This window comes from Rattus norvegicus, chromosome 2 (assembly GCF_036323735.1).
Source record: "Rattus norvegicus strain BN/NHsdMcwi chromosome 2, GRCr8, whole genome shotgun sequence".
Classification (NCBI taxonomy): Eukaryota; Metazoa; Chordata; class Mammalia; order Rodentia; family Muridae; genus Rattus; species Rattus norvegicus.
The window spans coordinates 15051863-15073116 of NC_086020.1; the positions used below are offsets into that span (position 1 = coordinate 15051863).

The 21254-nt window shown below is 41.5% G+C and overlaps 1 long non-coding RNA gene across 1 annotated transcript in view; it reads left to right on the top strand.

The window, feature by feature from the left end:
• Positions 1-21254, top strand: part of LOC120100657 (uncharacterized) — a 44998-nt gene that overhangs the window by 13588 nt on the left and 10156 nt on the right. Inside the window, exon 2 of the long non-coding RNA XR_010064031.1 lies at positions 20057-20163. This is a non-coding gene — a long non-coding RNA (uncharacterized LOC120100657). The remainder of the gene's footprint in view (positions 1-20056; positions 20164-21254) is intronic.

Sequence of the window (21254 nt, forward strand, 5' to 3'; positions counted from 1 at the left end):
GCTTTACATTATCTTTGACAGTTGAGTCAATGATTTCTATGGAATCTTCTGCTCCTGAGATTCTCTCTTCCATCTCTTGTATTCTGTTGGTGAAGCTTGTATCTACAGCTCCTTGTCTCTTCTTTTGGTTTTCTATATCCAGGGTTGTTTCCATGTGTTCTTTCTTGATTGCTTCTATTTCCATTTTTAATTCCTTCAACTGTTTGATTGTGTTTTCCTGGAATTCTTTCAGGGATTTTTGCGATTCCTCTCTGTAGGCTTTTACTTGTTTATTAATGTTTTCCTGTGCTTCCCTAAGTGTGTTCAGGTCTTTCCTGAAGTCCTCCAGCATCATGATCAAATATGATTTTGAAACTAGATCTTGCTTTTCTGGTGTGTTTGGATATTCCATGTTTGTTTTGGTGGGAGAATTGGGCTCCGATGATGGCATGTAGTCTTGGTTTCTGTTGCTTGAGTTCCTGCGCTTGCCTCTCGCCATCAGATTATCTCTAGTGTTACTTTGTTCTGCTATTTCTGACAGTGGCTAGACTGTCCTATAAGCCTGTGTGTCAGGAGTGCTGTAGACCTGTTTTCCTCTCTTTCAGTCAGTTATGGGGACAGAGTGTTCTGCTTTCGGGCGTGTAGTTTTTCCTCTCTACAGGTCTTCAGCTGTTCCTGTGGGCCTGTGTCTTGAGTTCACAAGGCAGCTTTCTTGCAGCAGAAAATTTGGCCTTACCTGTGGTCCCGAGGCTCAGGTTTGCTCGTGGGGTGCTGTCCAGGGGCTCTCTGCAGCGGCAGCAACCAGGAAGACCTGTGCCGCCGTTTCCGGGAGCTTCAGTGCACCAGGGTTCCAGATGGTCTTTGGCTTTTTCCTCTGGCGTCCGAGATGTGTGTGTAGAGAGCAGTCTCTTCTGGTTTCCCAGGCTTGTCTGCCTCTCTGAAGGTTCAGCTCTCCCTCCCACGGGATTTGGGTGCAGAGAACTGTTTATCCGGTCTGTTTCCTTCTGGTTCTGGTGGTGTCTTAGGCACAGGGGTCCTGCCGCTCCTGGGCCCTCCGCCACGGGAGCCCAGAGGCCTTATACAGTTTCCTCTTGGGCCAGGGATGTGGGCAGGGGTGAGCAGTGTTGGTGGTCTCTTCCGCTCTGCAGCCTCAGGAGTGCCCACCTGACCAGGCGGTTGGGTCTCTCTCTCCTAGTTTCTCTTTTGTATAGAGGAAGGCAACTGATTTATTTGAGTTAATTTTATACCCAGCCACTTTGCTGAAGTTGTTTATCAGCTTTAGTAGTTCTCTGGTGGAACTTTTGGGATCACTTAAATATACTATCATGTCATCTGCAAATAGTGATATTTTGACCTCTTCTTTTCCGATCTGTATCCCTTTGATCTCCTTTTGTTGTCTGATTGCTCTGGCTAGAACTTCAAGAACTATATTGAATAAGTAGGGAGAGAGTGGGCAGCCTTGTCTAGTCCCTGATTTTAGTGGGATTGCTTCAAGTTTCTCTCCATTTAGTTTAATGTTAGCAACTGGTTTGCTGAATATGGCTTTTACTATGTTTAGGTATGGGCCTTGAATTCCTATTCTTTCCAGGACTTTTATCATGAAGGGGTGTTGAATTTTGTCAAATGCTTTCTCAGCATCTAATGAAATGATCATGTGGTTCTGTTCTTTCAGTTTGTTTATATAATGGATCACGTTGATGGTTTTCCGTATATTAAACCATCCCTGCATGCCTGGGATGAAGCCTACTTGATCATGGTGGATGATTGTTTTGATGTGCTCTTGAATTCGGTTTGCCAGAATTTTATTGAGTATTTTTGCGTCGATATTCATAAGGGAAATTGGTCTGAAGTTCTCTTTCTTTGTTGTGTCTTTGTGTGGTTTAGGTATAAGAGTAATTGTGGCTTCATAGAAGGAATTCGGTAGGGCTCCATCTGTTTCAATTTTGTGGAATAGTTTGGATAATATTGGTATGAGGTCTTCTATGAAGGTTTGATAGAATTCTGCACTAAACCCGTCTGGACCTGGGCTCTTTTTGGTTGGGAGACCTTTAATGACTGCTTCTATTTCCTTAGGAGTTATGGGGTTGTTTAACTGGTTTATCTGTTCCTGATTTAACTTCGATACCTGGTATCTGTCTAGGAAATTGTCCATTTCCTGAAGATTTTCAAATTTTGTTGAATATAGGTTTTTATAGTAAGATCTGATGATTTTTTGAATTTCCTCCGAATCTGTAGTTATGTCTCCCTTTTCATTTCTGATTTTGTTAATTTGGACACACTCTCTGTGTCCTCTCGTTAGTCTGGCTAAGGGTTTATCTATCTTGTTGATTTTCTCAAAGAACCAACTTTTGGTTCTGTTGATTCTTTCTATGGTCCTTTTTCTTTCTACTTGGTTGATTTCAGCTCTGAGTTTGATTATTTCCTGCCTTCTACTCCTCCTGGGTGTATTTGCTTCTTTTTGTTCTAGAGCTTTTAGGTGTGCTGTCAAGCTGCTGACATATGCTCTTTCCTGTTTCTTTATGCAGGCACTCAGCGCTATGAGTTTTCCTCTTAGCACAGCTTTCATTGTGTCCCATAAGTTTGAGTATGTTGTATCTTCATTTTCATTAAATTCTAAAAAGTTTTTAATTTCTTTCTTTATTTCTTCCTTGACCAGGTTATCATTGAGGAGAGCATTGTTCAATTTCCACGTATATGTGGGCATTCTTCCCTTATTGTTATTGAAGACCAGTTTTAGGCCGTGGTGGTCCGATAGCACGCATGGGATTATTTCTATCTTTCTGTACCTGTTGAGGCCCGTTTTTTGACCAATTATATGGTCAATTTTGGAGAAAGTACCATGAGGAGCTGAGAAGAAGGTATATCCTTTTGCTTTAGGATAGAATGTTCTATAAATATCCGTTAAGTCCATTTGGCTCATGACTTCTCTTAGTCTGTCTACATCACTGTTTAATTTCTGTTTCCATGATCTGTCCATTGATGAGAGTGGGGTGTTGAAATCTCCCACTATTATTGTGTGAGGTGCAATGTGTGTTTTGAGCTTTAGTAAGGTTTCTTTTACATATGTAGGTGCCCTTGTATTTGGGGCATAGATATTTAGGATTGAGAGTTCATCTTGGTTGATTTTTCCTTTGATGAATATGAAGTGTCCTTCCTTATCTTTTTTGATGACTTTTAGTTGGAAATTGATTTTATTTGATATTAGAATGGCTACTCCAGCTTGCTTCTTCTGACCATTTGCTTGGAAAGTTGTTTTCCAGCCTTTCACTCTGAGGTAGTGTCTGTCTTTGTCTCTGAGGTGTGTTTCCTGTAGGCAGCAGAATGCAGGGTCCTCGTTGCGTATCCAGTTTGTTAATCTATGTCTTTTTATTGGGGAGTTGAGGCCATTGATATTGAGAGATATTAAGGAATAGTGATTATTGCTTCCCGTTATATTCATACTTGGATGTGAGGTTATGTTTGTGTGCTTTCATTCTCTTTGTTTTGTTGCCAAGACGATTAGTTTCTTGCTTCTTCTAGGGTATAGCTTGCCTCCTTATGTTGGGCTTTACCATTTATTATCCTTTGTAGTGCTGGATTTGTAGAAAGATATTGTGTAAATTTGGTTTTGTCATGGAATATCTTGGTTTCTCCATCAATGTTAATTGAGAGTTTTGCTGGATACAGTAATCTGGGCTGGCATTTGTGTTCTCTTAGGGTCTGTATAACATCAGTCCAGGATCTTCTGGCCTTCATAGTTTCTGGCGAGAAGTCTGGTGTGATTCTGATAGGTCTCCCTTTATATGTTACTTGACCTTTTTCCCTTACTGCTTTTAATATTCTTTCTTTATTTTGTGCGTTTGGTGTTTTGACAATTATGTGACGGGAGGTGTTTCTTTTCTGGTCCAATCTATTTGGAGTTCTGTAGGCTTCCTGTATGTCTATGGGTATCTCTTTTTTTAGGTTAGGGAAGTTTTCTTCTATGATTTTGTTGAAGATATTTACTGGTCCTTTGAGCTGGGAGTCTTCACTCTCTTCTATACCTATTATCCTTAGGTTTGATCTTCTCATTGAGTCCTGGATTTCCTGTATGTTTTGGACCAGTAGCTTTTTCCGCTTTACATTATCTTTGACAGTTGAGTCAATGATTTCTATGGAATCTTCTGCTCCTGAGATTCTCTCTTCCATCTCTTGTATTCTGTTGGTGAAGCTTGTATCTACAGCTCCTTGTCTCTTCTTTTGGTTTTCTATATCCAGGGTTGTTTCCATGTGTTCTTTCTTGATTGCTTCTATTTCCATTTTTAATTCCTTCAACTGTTTGATTGTGTTTTCCTGGAATTCTTTCAGGGATTTTTGCGATTCCTCTCTGTAGGCTTTTACTTGTTTATTAATGTTTTCCTGTGCTTCCCTAAGTGTGTTCAGGTCTTTCCTGAAGTCCTCCAGCATCATGATCAAATATGATTTTGAAACTAGATCTTGCTTTTCTGGTGTGTTTGGATATTCCATGTTTGTTTTGGTGGGAGAATTGGGCTCCGATGATGGCATGTAGTCTTGGTTTCTGTTGCTTGAGTTCCTGCGCTTGCCTCTCGCCATCAGATTATCTCTAGTGTTACTTTGTTCTGCTATTTCTGACAGTGGCTAGACTGTCCTATAAGCCTGTGTGTCAGGAGTGCTGTAGACCTGTTTTCCTCTCTTTCAGTCAGTTATGGGGACAGAGTGTTCTGCTTTCGGGCGTGTAGTTTTTCCTCTCTACAGGTCTTCAGCTGTTCCTGTGGGCCTGTGTCTTGAGTTCACAAGGCAGCTTTCTTGCAGCAGAAAATTTGGCCTTACCTGTGGTCCCGAGGCTCAGGTTTGCTCGTGGGGTGCTGTCCAGGGGCTCTCTGCAGCGGCAGCAACCAGGAAGACCTGTGCCGCCGTTTCCGGGAGCTTCAGTGCACCAGGGTTCCAGATGGTCTTTGGCTTTTTCCTCTGGCGTCCGAGATGTGTGTGTAGAGAGCAGTCTCTTCTGGTTTCCCAGGCTTGTCTGCCTCTCTGAAGGTTCAGCTCTCCCTCCCACGGGATTTGGGTGCAGAGAACTGTTTATCCGGTCTGTTTCCTTCTGGTTCTGGTGGTGTCTTAGGCACAGGGGTCCTGCCGCTCCTGGGCCCTCCGCCACGGGAGCCCAGAGGCCTTATACAGTTTCCTCTTGGGCCAGGGATGTGGGCAGGGGTGAGCAGTGTTGGTGGTCTCTTCCGCTCTGCAGCCTCAGGAGTGCCCACCTGACCAGGCGGTTGGGTCTCTCTCTCCTAGTTTCTCTTTTGTATAGAGGAAGGCAACTGATTTATTTGAGTTAATTTTATACCCAGCCACTTTGCTGAAGTTGTTTATCAGCTTTAGTAGTTCTCTGGTGGAACTTTTGGGATCACTTAAATATACTATCATGTCATCTGCAAATAGTGATATTTTGACCTCTTCTTTTCCGATCTGTATCCCTTTGATCTCCTTTTGTTGTCTGATTGCTCTGGCTAGAACTTCAAGAACTATATTGAATAAGTAGGGAGAGAGTGGGCAGCCTTGTCTAGTCCCTGATTTTAGTGGGATTGCTTCAAGTTTCTCTCCATTTAGTTTAATGTTAGCAACTGGTTTGCTGAATATGGCTTTTACTATGTTTAGGTATGGGCCTTGAATTCCTATTCTTTCCAGGACTTTTATCATGAAGGGGTGTTGAATTTTGTCAAATGCTTTCTCAGCATCTAATGAAATGATCATGTGGTTCTGTTCTTTCAGTTTGTTTATATAATGGATCACGTTGATGGTTTTCCGTATATTAAACCATCCCTGCATGCCTGGGATGAAGCCTACTTGATCATGGTGGATGATTGTTTTGATGTGCTCTTGAATTCGGTTTGCCAGAATTTTATTGAGTATTTTTGCGTCGATATTCATAAGGGAAATTGGTCTGAAGTTCTCTTTCTTTGTTGTGTCTTTGTGTGGTTTAGGTATAAGAGTAATTGTGGCTTCATAGAAGGAATTCGGTAGGGCTCCATCTGTTTCAATTTTGTGGAATAGTTTGGATAATATTGGTATGAGGTCTTCTATGAAGGTTTGATAGAATTCTGCACTAAACCCGTCTGGACCTGGGCTCTTTTTGGTTGGGAGACCTTTAATGACTGCTTCTATTTCCTTAGGAGTTATGGGGTTGTTTAACTGGTTTATCTGTTCCTGATTTAACTTCGATACCTGGTATCTGTCTAGGAAATTGTCCATTTCCTGAAGATTTTCAAATTTTGTTGAATATAGGTTTTTATAGTAAGATCTGATGATTTTTTGAATTTCCTCCGAATCTGTAGTTATGTCTCCCTTTTCATTTCTGATTTTGTTAATTTGGACACACTCTCTGTGTCCTCTCGTTAGTCTGGCTAAGGGTTTATCTATCTTGTTGATTTTCTCAAAGAACCAACTTTTGGTTCTGTTGATTCTTTCTATGGTCCTTTTTCTTTCTACTTGGTTGATTTCAGCTCTGAGTTTGATTATTTCCTGCCTTCTACTCCTCCTGGGTGTATTTGCTTCTTTTTGTTCTAGAGCTTTTAGGTGTGCTGTCAAGCTGCTGACATATGCTCTTTCCTGTTTCTTTATGCAGGCACTCAGCGCTATGAGTTTTCCTCTTAGCACAGCTTTCATTGTGTCCCATAAGTTTGAGTATGTTGTATCTTCATTTTCATTAAATTCTAAAAAGTTTTTAATTTCTTTCTTTATTTCTTCCTTGACCAGGTTATCATTGAGGAGAGCATTGTTCAATTTCCACGTATATGTGGGCATTCTTCCCTTATTGTTATTGAAGACCAGTTTTAGGCCGTGGTGGTCCGATAGCACGCATGGGATTATTTCTATCTTTCTGTACCTGTTGAGGCCCGTTTTTTGACCAATTATATGGTCAATTTTGGAGAAAGTACCATGAGGAGCTGAGAAGAAGGTATATCCTTTTGCTTTAGGATAGAATGTTCTATAAATATCCGTTAAGTCCATTTGGCTCATGACTTCTCTTAGTCTGTCTACATCACTGTTTAATTTCTGTTTCCATGATCTGTCCATTGATGAGAGTGGGGTGTTGAAATCTCCCACTATTATTGTGTGAGGTGCAATGTGTGTTTTGAGCTTTAGTAAGGTTTCTTTTACATATGTAGGTGCCCTTGTATTTGGGGCATAGATATTTAGGATTGAGAGTTCATCTTGGTTGATTTTTCCTTTGATGAATATGAAGTGTCCTTCCTTATCTTTTTTGATGACTTTTAGTTGGAAATTGATTTTATTTGATATTAGAATGGCTACTCCAGCTTGCTTCTTCTGACCATTTGCTTGGAAAGTTGTTTTCCAGCCTTTCACTCTGAGGTAGTGTCTGTCTTTGTCTCTGAGGTGTGTTTCCTGTAGGCAGCAGAATGCAGGGTCCTCGTTGCGTATCCAGTTTGTTAATCTATGTCTTTTTATTGGGGAGTTGAGGCCATTGATATTGAGAGATATTAAGGAATAGTGATTATTGCTTCCCGTTATATTCATACTTGGATGTGAGGTTATGTTTGTGTGCTTTCATTCTCTTTGTTTTGTTGCCAAGACGATTAGTTTCTTGCTTCTTCTAGGGTATAGCTTGCCTCCTTATGTTGGGCTTTACCATTTATTATCCTTTGTAGTGCTGGATTTGTAGAAAGATATTGTGTAAATTTGGTTTTGTCATGGAATATCTTGGTTTCTCCATCAATGTTAATTGAGAGTTTTGCTGGATACAGTAATCTGGGCTGGCATTTGTGTTCTCTTAGGGTCTGTATAACATCAGTCCAGGATCTTCTGGCCTTCATAGTTTCTGGCGAGAAGTCTGGTGTGATTCTGATAGGTCTCCCTTTATATGTTACTTGACCTTTTTCCCTTACTGCTTTTAATATTCTTTCTTTATTTTGTGCGTTTGGTGTTTTGACAATTATGTGACGGGAGGTGTTTCTTTTCTGGTCCAATCTATTTGGAGTTCTGTAGGCTTCCTGTATGTCTATGGGTATCTCTTTTTTTAGGTTAGGGAAGTTTTCTTCTATGATTTTGTTGAAGATATTTACTGGTCCTTTGAGCTGGGAGTCTTCACTCTCTTCTATACCTATTATCCTTAGGTTTGATCTTCTCATTGAGTCCTGGATTTCCTGTATGTTTTGGACCAGTAGCTTTTTCCGCTTTACATTATCTTTGACAGTTGAGTCAATGATTTCTATGGAATCTTCTGCTCCTGAGATTCTCTCTTCCATCTCTTGTATTCTGTTGGTGAAGCTTGTATCTACAGCTCCTTGTCTCTTCTTTTGGTTTTCTATATCCAGGGTTGTTTCCATGTGTTCTTTCTTGATTGCTTCTATTTCCATTTTTAATTCCTTCAACTGTTTGATTGTGTTTTCCTGGAATTCTTTCAGGGATTTTTGCGATTCCTCTCTGTAGGCTTTTACTTGTTTATTAATGTTTTCCTGTGCTTCCCTAAGTGTGTTCAGGTCTTTCCTGAAGTCCTCCAGCATCATGATCAAATATGATTTTGAAACTAGATCTTGCTTTTCTGGTGTGTTTGGATATTCCATGTTTGTTTTGGTGGGAGAATTGGGCTCCGATGATGGCATGTAGTCTTGGTTTCTGTTGCTTGAGTTCCTGCGCTTGCCTCTCGCCATCAGATTATCTCTAGTGTTACTTTGTTCTGCTATTTCTGACAGTGGCTAGACTGTCCTATAAGCCTGTGTGTCAGGAGTGCTGTAGACCTGTTTTCCTCTCTTTCAGTCAGTTATGGGGACAGAGTGTTCTGCTTTCGGGCGTGTAGTTTTTCCTCTCTACAGGTCTTCAGCTGTTCCTGTGGGCCTGTGTCTTGAGTTCACAAGGCAGCTTTCTTGCAGCAGAAAATTTGGCCTTACCTGTGGTCCCGAGGCTCAGGTTTGCTCGTGGGGTGCTGTCCAGGGGCTCTCTGCAGCGGCAGCAACCAGGAAGACCTGTGCCGCCGTTTCCGGGAGCTTCAGTGCACCAGGGTTCCAGATGGTCTTTGGCTTTTTCCTCTGGCGTCCGAGATGTGTGTGTAGAGAGCAGTCTCTTCTGGTTTCCCAGGCTTGTCTGCCTCTCTGAAGGTTCAGCTCTCCCTCCCACGGGATTTGGGTGCAGAGAACTGTTTATCCGGTCTGTTTCCTTCTGGTTCTGGTGGTGTCTTAGGCACAGGGGTCCTGCCGCTCCTGGGCCCTCCGCCACGGGAGCCCAGAGGCCTTATACAGTTTCCTCTTGGGCCAGGGATGTGGGCAGGGGTGAGCAGTGTTGGTGGTCTCTTCCGCTCTGCAGCCTCAGGAGTGCCCACCTGACCAGGCGGTTGGGTCTCTCTCTCCTAGTTTCTCTTTTGTATAGAGGAAGGCAACTGATTTATTTGAGTTAATTTTATACCCAGCCACTTTGCTGAAGTTGTTTATCAGCTTTAGTAGTTCTCTGGTGGAACTTTTGGGATCACTTAAATATACTATCATGTTATCTGCAAATAGTGATATTTTGACCTCTTCTTTTCCGATCTGTATCCCCTTGATCTCCTTTTGTTGTCTGATTGCTCTGGCTAGAACTTCAAGAACTATATGGAATAAGTAGGGAGAGAGTGGGCAGCCTTGTCTAGTCCCTGATTTTAGTGGGATTGCTTCAAGTTTCTCTCCATTTAGTTTAATGTTAGCAACTGGTTTGCTGTATATGGCTTTTACTATGTTTAGGTATGAGCCTTCAATTCCTATTCTTTCCAGGACTTTTATCATAAAGGGGTGTTGAATTTTGTCAAATGCTTTCTCAGCATCTAATGAAATGATCATGTGGTTCTGTTCTTTCAGTTTGTTTATATAATGGATCACGTTGATGGTTTTCCGTATATTAAGCCATCCCTGCATGCCTGGGATTAAGCCTACTTGATCATGGTGGATGATTGTTTTGATGTGCTCTTGAATTCGGTTTGCCAGAATTTTATTGAGTATTTTTGCGTCGATATTCATAAGGGAAATTGGTCTGAAGTTCTCTTTCTTTGTTGTGTCTTTGTGTGGTTTAGGTATAAGAGTAATTGTGGCTTCATAGAAGGAATTCGGTAGTGCTCCATCTGTTTCAATTTTGTGGAATAGTTTGGATAATATTGGTATGAGGTCTTCTATGAAGGTTTGATAGAATTCTGCACTAAACCCGTCTGGACCTGGGCTCTTTTTGGTTGGGAGACCTTTAATGACTGCTTCTATTTCCTTAGGAGTTATGGGGTTGTTTAACTGGTTTATCTGTTCCTGATTTAACTTCAATACCTGGTATCTGTCTAGGAAATTGTCCATTTCCTGAAGATTTTCAAGTTTTGTTGAATATAGGTTTTTATAGTAAGATCTGATGATTTTTTGAATTTCCTCTGAATCTGTACTTATGTCTCCCTTTTCATTTCTGATTTTGTTAATTTGGACGCACTCTCTGTGTCCTCTCGTTAGTCTGGCTAAGGGTTTATCTATCTTGTTGATTTTCTCAAAGAACCAACTTTTGGTTCTGTTGATTCTTTCTATGGTCCTTTTTGTTTCTACTTGGTTGATTTCAGCTCTGAGTTTGATTATTTCCTGCCTTCTACTCCTCCTGGGTGTATTTGCTTCTTTTTGTTCTAGAGCTTTTAGGTGTGCTGTCAAGCTGCTGACATATGCTCTTTCCTGTTTCTTTCTGCAGGCACTCAGCGCTATGAGATTTCCTCTTAGCACAGCTTTCATTGTGTCCCATAAGTTTGGGTATGTTGTACCTTCATTTTCATTAAATTCTAAAAAGTTTTTAATTTCTTTCTTTATTTCTTCCTTGACCAGGTTATCATTGAGGAGAGCATTGTTCAATTTCCACGTATATGTGGGCATTCTTCCCTTATTGTTATTGAAGACCAGTTTTAGGCCGTGGTGATCCGATAGCACGCATGGGATTATTTCTATCTTTCTGTACCTGTTGAGGCCCGTTTTTTGACCAATTATATGGTCAATTTTGGAGAAAGTAACATGAGGAGCTGAGAAGAAGGTATATCCTTTTGCTTTAGGATAGAATGTTTTATAAATATCCGTTAAGTCCCATTTGGCTCATGACTTCTCTTAGTCTGTCGACATCACTGTTTAATTTCTGTTTCCATGATCTGTCCATTGATGAGAGTGGGGTGTTGAAATCTCCCACTATTATTGTGTGAGGTGCAATGTGTGTTTTGAGCTTTAGTAAGGTTTCTTTTACGTATGTAGGTGCCCTTGTATTTGGGGCATAGATATTTAGGATTGAGAGTTCATCTTGGTGGATTTTTTCCTTTGATGAATATGAAGTGTCCTGCCTTATCTTTTTTGATGACTTTTAGTTGGAAATTGATTTTATTTGATGTTAGAATGGCTACTCCAGCTTGCTTCTTCTGACCATTTGCTTGGAAAGTTGTTTTCCAGCCTTTCACTCTGAGGTAGTGTCTGTCTTTGTCTCTGGGGTGTGTTTCCTGTAGGTAGCAGAATGCAGGGTCCTTGTTGCGTATCCAGTTTGTTAATCTATGTCTTTTTATTGGGGAGTTGAGGCCATTGATATTGAGAGATATTAAGGAATAGTGATTATTGCTTCCTGTTATATTCATACTTGGATGTGAGGTTATGTTTGTGTGCTTTCATTCTCTTTGTTTTGTTGCCAAGACGATTAGTTTCTTGCTTCTTCTAGGGTATAGCTTGCCTCCTTATGTTGGGCTTTACCATTTATTATCCTTTGTAGTGCTGGATTTGTAGAAAGATATTGTGTAAATTTGGTTTTGTCATGGAATATCTTGGTTTCTCCATCAATGTTAATTGAGAGTTTTGCTGGATACAGTAACCTGGGCTGGCATTTGTGTTCTCTTAGGGTCTGTATAACATCAGTCCAGGATCTTCTGGCCTTCATAGTTTCTGGCGAGAAGTCTGGTGTTATTCTGATAGGTCTGCCTTTATATGTTACTTGACCTTTTTCCCTTACTGCTTTTAATATTCTTTCTTTATTTTGTGTGTTTGGTGTTTTGACAGTTATGTGACGGGAGGTGTTTCTTTTCTGGTCCAATCTATTTGGAGTTCTGTAGGCTTCATGTATGCCTATGGGTATCTCTTTTTTTAGGTTAGGGAAGTTTTCTTCTATGATTTTGTTGAAGATATTTACTGGTCCTTTGAGCTGGGAGTCTTCACTCTCTTCTATACCTATTATCCTTAGGTTTGATCTTCTCATTGAGTCCTGGATTTCCTGTATGTTTTGGACCAGTAGCTTTTTCCGCTTTACATTATCTTTGACAGTTGAGTCAATGATTTCTATGGAATCTTCTGCTCCTGAGATTCTCTCTTCCATCTCTTGTATTCTGTTGGTGAAGCTTGTATCTACAGCTCCTTGTCTCTTCTTTTGGTTTTCTATATCCAGGGTTGTTTCCATGTGTTCTTTCTTGATTGCTTCTATTTCCATTTTTAATTCCTTCAACTGTTTGATTGTGTTTTCCTGGAATTCTTTCAGGGATTTTTGCGATTCCTCTCTGTAGGCTTTTACTTGTTTATTAATGTTTTCCTGTGCTTCCCTAAGTGTGTTCAGGTCTTTCCTGAAGTCCTCCAGCATCATGATCAAATATGATTTTGAAACTAGATCTTGCTTTTCTGGTGTGTTTGGATATTCCATGTTTGTTTTGGTGGGAGAATTGGGCTCCGATGATGGCATGTAGTCTTGGTTTCTGTTGCTTGAGTTCCTGCGCTTGCCTCTCGCCATCAGATTATCTCTAGTGTTACTTTGTTCTGCTATTTCTGACAGTGGCTAGACTGTCCTATAAGCCTGTGTGTCAGGAGTGCTGTAGACCTGTTTTCCTCTCTTTCAGTCAGTTATGGGGACAGAGTGTTCTGCTTTCGGGCGTGTAGTTTTTCCTCTCTACAGGTCTTCAGCTGTTCCTGTGGGCCTGTGTCTTGAGTTCACAAGGCAGCTTTCTTGCAGCAGAAAATTTGGCCTTACCTGTGGTCCCGAGGCTCAGGTTTGCTCGTGGGGTGCTGTCCAGGGGCTCTCTGCAGCGGCAGCAACCAGGAAGACCTGTGCCGCCGTTTCCGGGAGCTTCAGTGCACCAGGGTTCCAGATGGTCTTTGGCTTTTTCCTCTGGCGTCCGAGATGTGTGTGTAGAGAGCAGTCTCTTCTGGTTTCCCAGGCTTGTCTGCCTCTCTGAAGGTTCAGCTCTCCCTCCCACGGGATTTGGGTGCAGAGAACTGTTTATCCGGTCTGTTTCCTTCTGGTTCTGGTGGTGTCTTAGGCACAGGGGTCCTGCCGCTCCTGGGCCCTCCGCCACGGGAGCCCAGAGGCCTTATACAGTTTCCTCTTGGGCCAGGGATGTGGGCAGGGGTGAGCAGTGTTGGTGGTCTCTTCCGCTCTGCAGCCTCAGGAGTGCCCACCTGACCAGGCGGTTGGGTCTCTCTCTCCTAGTTTCTCTTTTGTATAGAGGAAGGCAACTGATTTATTTGAGTTAATTTTATACCCAGCCACTTTGCTGAAGTTGTTTATCAGCTTTAGTAGTTCTCTGGTGGAACTTTTGGGATCACTTAAATATACTATCATGTTATCTGCAAATAGTGATATTTTGACCTCTTCTTTTCCGATCTGTATCCCCTTGATCTCCTTTTGTTGTCTGATTGCTCTGGCTAGAACTTCAAGAACTATATGGAATAAGTAGGGAGAGAGTGGGCAGCCTTGTCTAGTCCCTGATTTTAGTGGGATTGCTTCAAGTTTCTCTCCATTTAGTTTAATGTTAGCAACTGGTTTGCTGTATATGGCTTTTACTATGTTTAGGTATGAGCCTTCAATTCCTATTCTTTCCAGGACTTTTATCATAAAGGGGTGTTGAATTTTGTCAAATGCTTACTCAGCATCTAATGAAATGATCATGTGGTTCTGTTCTTTCAGTTTGTTTATATAATGGATCACGTTGATGGTTTTCCGTATATTAAGCCATCCCTGCATGCCTGGGATTAAGCCTACTTGATCATGGTGGATGATTGTTTTGATGTGCTCTTGAATTCGGTTTGCCAGAATTTTATTGAGTATTTTTGCGTCGATATTCATAAGGGAAATTGGTCTGAAGTTCTCTTTCTTTGTTGTGTCTTTGTGTGGTTTAGGTATAAGAGTAATTGTGGCTTCATAGAAGGAATTCGGTAGTGCTCCATCTGTTTCAATTTTGTGGAATAGTTTGGATAATATTGGTATGAGGTCTTCTATGAAGGTTTGATAGAATTCTGCACTAAACCCGTCTGGACCTGGGCTCTTTTTGGTTGGGAGACCTTTAATGACTGCTTCTATTTCCTTAGGAGTTATGGGGTTGTTTAACTGGTTTATCTGTTCCTGATTTAACTTCAATACCTGGTATCTGTCTAGGAAATTGTCCATTTCCTGAAGATTTTCAAGTTTTGTTGAATATAGGTTTTTATAGTAAGATCTGATGATTTTTTGAATTTCCTCTGAATCTGTACTTATGTCTCCCTTTTCATTTCTGATTTTGTTAATTTGGACGCACTCTCTGTGTCCTCTCGTTAGTCTGGCTAAGGGTTTATCTATCTTGTTGATTTTCTCAAAGAACCAACTTTTGGTTCTGTTGATTCTTTCTATGGTCCTTTTTGTTTCTACTTGGTTGATTTCAGCTCTGAGTTTGATTATTTCCTGCCTTCTACTCCTCCTGGGTGTATTTGCTTCTTTTTGTTCTAGAGCTTTTAGGTGTGCTGTCAAGCTGCTGACATATGCTCTTTCCTGTTTCTTTCTGCAGGCACTCAGCGCTATGAGATTTCCTCTTAGCACAGCTTTCATTGTGTCCCATAAGTTTGGGTATGTTGTACCTTCATTTTCATTAAATTCTAAAAAGTTTTTAATTTCTTTCTTTATTTCTTCCTTGACCAGGTTATCATTGAGGAGAGCATTGTTCAATTTCCACGTATATGTGGGCATTCTTCCCTTATTGTTATTGAAGACCAGTTTTAGGCCGTGGTGATCCGATAGCACGCATGGGATTATTTCTATCTTTCTGTACCTGTTGAGGCCCGTTTTTTGACCAATTATATGGTCAATTTTGGAGAAAGTAACATGAGGAGCTGAGAAGAAGGTATATCCTTTTGCTTTAGGATAGAATGTTCTATAAATATCCGTTAAGTCCCATTTGGCTCATGACTTCTCTTAGTCTGTCGACATCACTGTTTAATTTCTGTTTCCATGATCTGTCCATTGATGAGAGTGGGGTGTTGAAATCTCCCACTATTATTGTGTGAGGTGCAATGTGTGTTTTGAGCTTTAGTAAGGTTTCTTTTACGTATGTAGGTGCCCTTGTATTTGGGGCATAGATATTTAGGATTGAGAGTTCATCTTGGTGGATTTTTTCCTTTGATGAATATGAAGTGTCCTGCCTTATCTTTTTTGATGACTTTTAGTTGGAAATTGATTTTATTTGATGTTAGAATGGCTACTCCAGCTTGCTTCTTCTGACCATTTGCTTGGAAAGTTGTTTTCCAGCCTTTCACTCTGAGGTAGTGTCTGTCTTTGTCTCTGGGGTGTGTTTCCTGTAGGTAGCAGAATGCAGGGTCCTTGTTGCGTATCCAGTTTGTTAATCTATGTCTTTTTATTGGGGAGTTGAGGCCATTGATATTGAGAGATATTAAGGAATAGTGATTATTGCTTCCTGTTATATTCATAGTTGGATGTGAGGTTATGTTTGTGTGCTTTCATTCTCTTTGTTTTGTTGCCAAGACGATTAGTTTCTTGCTTCTTCTAGGGTATAGCTTGCCTCCTTATGTTGGGCTTTACCATTTATTATCCTTTGTAGTGCTGGATTTGTAGAAAGATATTGTGTAAATTTGGTTTTGTCATGGAATATCTTGGTTTCTCCATCAATGTTAATTGAGAGTTTTGCTGGATACAGTAACCTGGGCTGGCATTTGTGTTCTCTTAGGGTCTGTATAACATCAGTCCAGGATCTTCTGGCCTTCATAGTTTCTGGCGAGAAGTCTGGTGTTATTCTGATAGGTCTCCCTTTATATGTTACTTGACCTTTTTCCCTTACTGCTTTTAATATTCTTTCTTTATTTTGTGTGTTTGGTGTTTTGACAGTTATGTGACGGGAGGTGTTTCTTTTCTGGTCCAATCTATTTGGAGTTCTGTAGGCTTCATGTATGCCTATGGGTATCTCTTTTTTTAGGTTAGGGAAGTTTTCTTCTATTATTTTGTTGAAGATATTTACTGGTCCTTTGAGCTGGGAGTCTTCACTCTCTTCTATACCTATTATCCTTAGGTTTGATCTTCTCATTGAGTCCTGGATTTCCTGTATGTTTTGGACCAGTAGCTTTTTCTGCTTTACATTATCTTTGACAGTTGAGTCAATGATTTCTATGGAATCTTCTGCTCCTGAGATTCTCTCTTCCATCTCTTGTATTCTGTTGGTGAAGCTTGTATCTACAGCTCCTTGTCTCTTCTTTTGGTTTTCTATATCCAGGGTTGTTTCCATGTGTTCTTTCTTGATTGCTTCTATTTCCATTTTTAATTCCTTCAACTGTTTGATTGTGTTTTCCTGGAATTCTTTCAGGGATTTTTGCGTCTCCTCTCTATGGGCTTCTACTTGTTTATTTATGTTTTCCTGGAATTCTTTCAGGGATTTTTGTGTCTCCTCTCTATGGGCTTCTACTTGTTTATTTATGTTTTCCTGGAATTCTTTCAGGGATTTTTGTGTCTCCTCTCTATGGGCTTCTACTTGTTTATTTATGTTTTCCTGGAATTCTTTCAGGCATTTTTGCGATTCCTCTCTGTAGGCTTCTACTTGTTCTCTAAGGGAGTTCTTCATGTCTTTCTTGAAGTCCTCCAGCATCGTGATCAAAAATGATTTTGAAACTAGATATTGCTTTTCTGGTGTGTTTGGATATTCCATGTTTGTTTTGATGGGAGAATTGGGCTCCAATGGTGCCATGTAGTCTTGGTTTCTGTTGCTTGGGTTCCTGCGCTTGCCTCTTGCCATCAAATTATCTCTAGTGTTACTTTGTTCTGCTATTTCTGACAGTGGCTAGACTGTCCTATAAGCCTGTGTGTCAGGAGTGCTGTAGACCTGTTTTCCTCTCTTTCAGTCAGTTATGGGGACAGAGTGTTCTGCTTTCGGGCGTGTAGTTTTTCCTCTCTACAGGTCTTCAGCTGTTCCTGTGGGCCTGTGTCTTGAGTTCACCAGGCAGCTTTCTTGCAGCAGAAAATTTGGTCTTACCTGTGGTCCCGAGGCTCAAGTTCGCTAGTGGGGTGCTGCCCACGGGCTCTCTGCAGCGGCAGCAACCAGGAAGACCTGTGCCGCCGTTTCCGGGAGCTTCAGTGCACCAGGGTTCCAGATGGTCTTTGGCTTTTTCCTCTGGCGTCCGAGATGTGTGTGTAGAGAGCAGTCTCTTCTGGTTTCCCAGGCTTGTCTGCCTCTCTGAAGGTTCAGCTCTCCCTCCCACGGGATTTGGGTGCAGAGAACTGTTTATCCGGTCTGTTTCCTTCAGGTTCTGGCGGTGTCTCAGGCAGGAGTCCTGCCGCTCCTGGGCCCTCCCACACGGGAGCCCAGAGGCCTTACACAGTTTCCTCTTGGGCCAGGGATGTGGGCAGGGGTGAGCAGTGTTGGTGGTCTCTTCCGCTCTGCAGCCTCAGGAGTGCCCACCTGACCAGGCGGTGAGGTCTCTCTCTCACAGGGTCTGGGAGCAGAGAGCTGCTGAGGGCTGGGATCCGCGGTTGTGGGACTTCCGGTAAACACAGGACGTGCCCGGTCCTAGAGGACTTCTGCTTCCCTGTGTCCCAAGCTCACCAGGCAGCTTTCTTGCAGCAGAAAAGTTGGTCTTACCTGTGGTCCCGAGGCTCAAGTTCGCTAGTGGGGTGCTGCCCACGGGCTCTCTGCAGCGGCAGCAACCAGGAAGACCTGTGCCGCCGTTTCCGGGAGCTTCAGTGCACCAGGGTTCCAGATGGTCTTTGGCTTTTTCCTATGGCGTCCGAGATGTGTGTGCAGAGAGCAGTCTCTTCTGGTTTCCCAGGCTTGTCTGCCTCTCTGAAGGTTCAGCTCTTCCTCCCACGGGATTTGGGTGCAGAGAACTGTTTATCCAGTCTGTTTCCTTCAGGTTCTGGCGGTGTCTCAGGCAGGGGTCCTGCCGCTCCTGGGCCCTCCCCCACGGGAGCCCAGAGGCCTTACACAGTTTCCTCTTGGGCCAGGGATGTGGGCAGGGGTGAGCAGTGTTGGTAGTCTCTTCCGCTCTGCAGCCTCAGGAGTGCCCACCTGACCAGGCGGTGAGGTCTCTCTCTCTCACGGGGTCTGGCAGCAGAGAGCTGCTGCTATTCTTTCTATTAACATGACTACATTGGATATTATTGCTACTATGGAGTACCTAAAATTATTCTCAGAGAAAAAGAATACCAAGAAAGAAAGGGCTTTTGAAAAAAGATGTATTTCTATTTATGTGCATATGTATGCCATGGGTAGGCAGATGCCCACATAGGCCAGAAATCAGCATCGGACACACAGCAGGTAAGTCATCGGATATGAGTTTATTGAACCAAACTCAGGTCCTTTGGAAGAGCATCTAGTTCTCTGTGACAGCTGAGCTGTTTCTCCTGTAATCTTGCCTAAAATTTTATATCCAATTACCACCAAGCACAGAAATTTATGGTTTCAAAGAGGCAATATTTTCATGCATGAGCGCATTGGCTATATTAACATTTGTATTTATATAAAAATAGTTAATAGTACTATTTCCTTATTGCTAAAGTTTGTACATTAATAGAAATGATCAAATAGACCAATCCTATGTTATTAAATTTCTTTAAAAGGAAGAAAACAACAATTTGATTTTGTTTACTAGTAGATCCTGGTACTGAATACTTTTATGTTAAATTGGTGGATATAGAACACACTGACAAATTAAAACAGCCAATAATACAAAAATTGCCAATGTCTATCTTTGGAGAAAGGCCTTATTAATTTGTAATATCATTAAAAATTACTATTCTTTTCAATAAAAAAGAATGCCATATTTATAAGACTCTTCACCTAAAAAAGACTAGGTCAGGAGTTACTGTGTCATATAGCATACCAGAAGTTCTGCTTCATTTTAAATGAGTTAAGGAACTCTTTCTAAGTCTAGAGTACACAAATGTTGCCCCATTCTTGCAAGGAAAATGGATATTTTTATCTGAGCTTTAATTTTTCTACACTGGCATTGTGTGTTAAAAGAAACAGAAAGAAAATAATCCTAGGTTTTCCAGGCTATGGGTTCATAAATCAATAAAATGATTATTTAACGTTAATTTGGTGTTCTCACCTTTTTAATACAGAAAAATGCTTGGTGTATTTCCACAGAAGTCTTGAAATAACTTGATGTTTAAAGCAGTTTAAGCAACTGGGTAAATTATAGAATAACTTGTAAGAAATGAGACTCAAAGCTTGGTTTGTCTTTGCTTGGACCAGGATGGTTAGAGCTGCAGGAAGGCCATGTAGCTACTGAAAGTCAATTCATCTCCATAATCAGCTTTCATCATTACCTCCTATTTCCCTGCCAGTACTAAAGGAGAAATACTGCTTCTATTCTCCATGTGAATTAAAGGATTATATGAAAAGCAAGGGGCTTTGTTGAGGACTATCCAAGGAAAGCTACTCCCTACTGGTCAAAATAATAGAATCTTAGTTGTTTTTTTTTTTAATTAACTTGAGTATTTCTTATATACATTTCGAGTGTTATTCCCTTTCCCGGTTTCCAGGCAAACATCCCCCTAACCCCTCACCTTCCCCTTCTTTATGGGTGTTCCCCTCCCCATCCTCCCCCCATTGCCGCCCTCCCCCCAACAATCATGTTCACTCGGGGTTCAGTCTTAGCAGGACCAAAGGCTTCCCCTTCCACTGGTGCTCTTACTAGGATACTCATTGCTACCTAAGAGGTCAGAGTCCAGGGTCAGTCCATGTTTAGTCTTTAGGTAGTGGCTTAGTCCCTGGAAGCTCTGGTTGCTTGGCATTGCTGTACCTAGAATCTTAGTTTTAACTCTGCCCCTTTGCTGAGATGTTACTTTTCACATGCCTTTTACCATTACATCCTAATTTTCTGTTCTTTCCCTTAAGAGTTAATCCAACTGTGTCTATCCATCACTGACCCAGAAGTCCTACCGAATGAAACACTGAATCTGTGAAGACGTACTAAGAAGGAAAATCCATCCCCTTAATGAGAAGTATACTTTCTCTTCTGTCCAGTGCTTCATCTTTCCATACTCTACACATGGTTTTAGTTCTTAGTGTAACTTGTCTCTTTCTTTCTATTGGTAATAATCATAAACTTGCTTGGTCTTGAATATTTGACACTTGAATATTCTCACTAATTCTCGAAGATCTTCTCTAGACTACATGCAACTTATAGCTAGGTATTAAATCTTTTTATTAAATTTTTTTGAGATTACAATATAATTACAACATTTCTCTCTTCTCTTTCCTCCTACCAGTCCCTCCTATACGTTCATCCCAGCTCTATTTGTGACCTCTTATTTTTATTAATTGCTATTGCATGTGTATATGTATATGTATGAGTATGCGCTTGTATGTGTGTATCTGCATAGTCACATGTACTACTAAACATGTCCTAAGCAGTCATACAATGTTACTTGAATGTATCAGAGCTGACCTTTTGGTATGGCTGTTCTCTTTCCTAGAGAAGACTTTCTCCCCCGTGAGCATTCCCATGTTACTTGTAGTTGTTTGTGTGGGGTTGAGACCTCAGGGATTTTTCTCCATTCTATTTTGCATGTCCACTCCTGTAGTCCCTCTCCAGCTCACATTTGGGTGGTCATGCTAATGAGACTTTATGAGTATATCTTCTGACATTACTAGAAGACAGTCTCACAGCAAATTCCCTGCTCTTTCGCTCTTACAACCCTCCTGCATCCTCTTAGACAATTTCCTGGGCACCCTAGGTGTGGGAGTGTTGCTTCTAGCCCAGCTTACCTCACAGTGGCTGGTTTAGGTCAGAGAGGGAGAAAACAGCACAAAAGATCTTTGTCATGAGTCTCTCGCCTCTCAGGATAAAGATCTTTAGGCTGTTTTCAATTCTTCCTGTCTGAAAGGACTGCAGAGATGGATTTGGAGAAGAGCCTGAGGAAAAGCAGATCCAGGGACAGGTCCAAAGTGGGATCCAGCTCAAGGGAGGTCCGAAGACCTGACACCATGACTGCGCTCTGAAAGACCCAACAAACAGCAGAAAGAGTCATTTATGTCAGATGCAGAGATTTTCACCCGACCAGTGGACAGAAGCTGCTAACCCCTGTGGTTG